This window comes from Mastomys coucha, unplaced genomic scaffold (assembly GCF_008632895.1).
Source record: "Mastomys coucha isolate ucsf_1 unplaced genomic scaffold, UCSF_Mcou_1 pScaffold21, whole genome shotgun sequence".
Classification (NCBI taxonomy): domain Eukaryota; kingdom Metazoa; phylum Chordata; class Mammalia; order Rodentia; family Muridae; genus Mastomys; species Mastomys coucha.
This window is the reverse complement of record NW_022196904.1, coordinates 110,323,428-110,326,277: the sequence shown is the minus strand read 5'-3', so window position 1 is coordinate 110,326,277 and position 2,850 is coordinate 110,323,428. Positions and strand designations below refer to the sequence as shown.

The 2,850-nt window shown below is 46.2% G+C and overlaps 1 non-coding gene across 1 annotated transcript; it reads left to right on the top strand.

The window, feature by feature from the left end:
* The first annotated feature begins 1,665 nt into the window (after positions 1-1,665).
* Positions 1,666-1,801, top strand: LOC116104348. The gene has a single exon (XR_004123853.1). It is a non-coding gene; the product is annotated as a small nucleolar RNA SNORA17 (small nucleolar RNA).
* The last annotated feature ends 1,049 nt before the right edge of the window (positions 1,802-2,850 follow it).

Genomic DNA, 2,850 nt, shown 5'->3' with positions numbered 1-2,850 from the left:
AAAATATCCAACACTATTTTTAGAGACTAATACACTATGACCAAGAGGGCTTATCCCAGAGATGCAAGGCTGATTTAATATTCAAAAATACATCAAGGAGTTAAGCTACCTGTCAAAACATATTAATAAACTAAGAAGAAATAATATATATGATTATCTCAATAACTGACAAAAATATCATTTGTAAAAATCCACAACATTCATTTCTAATACACGCTCAGCAATGCAGGATAAAAGTTCTCCAAGCTAATAAAGAGCATCTACAAGTAACATTCAATAACTACCATGATGAGGTAAGTGCTTTTCCCTGGGGATAAGGAAGAAGGCAAGGGTATCCACTCCAACTGCTTCCATTGCACATTATACTGAATCCAGACAGGAGACACTGAGAAAGAATAAAACTAGAGGCATTCACACAGAAAGAAGAAATGAAACTCTCCTTACTCTGATAAACATGCTACAAGGAACAGTGAGTACCTTTAGCAGACTGGCAGGAAAAATATCAGGAATTACAATTAATAAAATAGTACCACTCGTAATAACATCTTACAGGGGAGTTTAAGCCCTGTGTTAGTTTGACTCGTCGTTTTGTTTTTGTTTGTTTGTTGAGCCCTTTTCAGGAAAATGGGTGTCATCATATGAAGCCAAAGAAACCAGACTCAGGTGAGCATCATATGCTTACTCTCACAATGGAGTCTTTAAATAAAAGAAAGGCATGAAAGCAGAAAGGGGGACTACTAGAGAGTGGGAGGGGGCCCAGGGGAGAAGAGGGTTAGCTGTAGGTAATATGGATGATAAATGTAAACAAAGTAGCTCATAGGCATGCATGAAAAATGCCATAATAAAGCTCTCTCTTTTACACTACTCATACTCTAATTGAAAGCTGGGCCCAGCAGCCTGGCGAAGCAAGCATTCTGCTCCTTGCTGTCTATGACAGAGAAATGGACACACAAATCCATACAAAACTTTGTACGTGGGTGTTCATAGCAACACTGCAATTAATAACCAAAACCTGAAAACATTCCATGTATGTCATCGACAGGTAAATTCAACTCACAGTTATATACTCACACAAATCTCAAGAATAAGAGGCTACAAATGTGGGCATAACTCAGTATAGATAAATCTCAAACTAATTAGGTCAAGTGAAGGAAACAGGGCCAAAAAACTACACACTGATCCACTGTGATAAGAAGAACATGCAAACTAATGTTCCTAGACAGCACACAGCATCTAAGAAGATGGATGAGAAGCATTCAAAAGGCACAAGGTGGGGCTACCAAGAGGGCTCCATAGGTGAAGGGCTTGCTGCAAAAGCATGAGGACCTGAGTTTGGATCCCCAGCCTGTAGTGACAGTGTATACTTATAACCCCACCCAGCACTGGGGTCAGCCAGTCCAATTGCACCAGTGAGGCCTTTGTTCAGTCAGACACCTTGTCTCAAAAGCAGAGCGGAGAACAGTTGAGAAGGACACCAGCATCAGCCTTTGACCTACACACACATGCACAGGCAAACACACACACACACACACACACACACACACACACACACGAACACATAGGCACACTCAAATAAAAAGGGCACAAGGAGACTTTTAAGGTGAAAGTCACTCATTATAGCTGTGGGGATGGGGGATTTCACTGCTGTAGAAACAGGAAATATTGCCTGTCTCTAGAGGCTTTGCAGGTGTGGCTGTTGTGTCACATGTGCATCAGTAGGTGGCAGAGAGGAGAGAGGCTATGTCCACACTCAATGTTCTGACCTATGAACATCCGAATGATTAGTAAGTAGCCTAACATTCTCTGAAAAAAGTGAGCCTGAGATGACCACCAGTCCAGCACCACCTTCACAGGCTTGGATGGGCTCCCAGGGCAGGGAGCAAGCAGGAGACAAAATGAACCCCATCTGGGACCATGGGTCCCTGGAGGGGGTGTGTCTGAGATGGCCACTCTGATGGGCCCAGGTGAGAAGCAAGCCCGAGATGACCATTAGTCTGGATCCATGGGGCCCAGCCAGCAAGCTAGCCTGAGATGACAACCAGTCTGGAGCTGTGCAAGACTGGGAGGGATGAGGGCTGACCATGCCTGAGATGACCCCTCCCCCATGCCACAATTCATGGGTGGATCAAAGCACTCCTGAGACCACTTCTGAGATGACCCCAGATACTCAGAGACCCTGAGCACCAGTAAGAGGCACAAGTAAGTGGTGAAGAATGAAAGAGAAAGAGAAATAGAAGGAGGTGGGCACAATAAAGAGAGGCAGAACTGGAGACTCGAGGGTAGTGAGGAACAGCCTGATGTGAGTAGCCAATGATGCCCCCTAGGACCATGGCAGGGTCCCAGCCTGTACTGCTACCAGGGTCCACATCTGGGTTTTTGACCCTGCAGCAGCAGGGGTCTGTTACCACCAAAGGCCAGGCAGATGTCTCTGATCTGAGCTGCTGCCCTGGGGAATGTTGATGCCTGGTGGCTGTGCAGAACTGGTCCCACTCCCCTAGCCTGGGCATCATGTGAGAGCTGGCCCTAAAAGCATGAGAGCACAAGGCCATAAGAATAGGAGAGCTGACACTTCCCTTACCCAGCTGCAGTAGAAGAGAAAGTCCCTGCCCACACCAACCTCCACATCACCCAGGTAGCACAGTAGAGATGGCCTTAGTTACAGGAATCATGGGTGAGCCTGTCCCAAGGAAACCTGGCCATTTCCTGTGCAGTGGCATGGAAGAGGAGGAGATGCCCCCTCCCCACTTGCCTCTTGCCACCTTCAATAAGTGGGAAAACTGGACCTGGGGGTCATGAGAGCAGGAGAGCTGGGACCTAAACCTAACCTGGGAAAAAACAGTAGAGCTGATC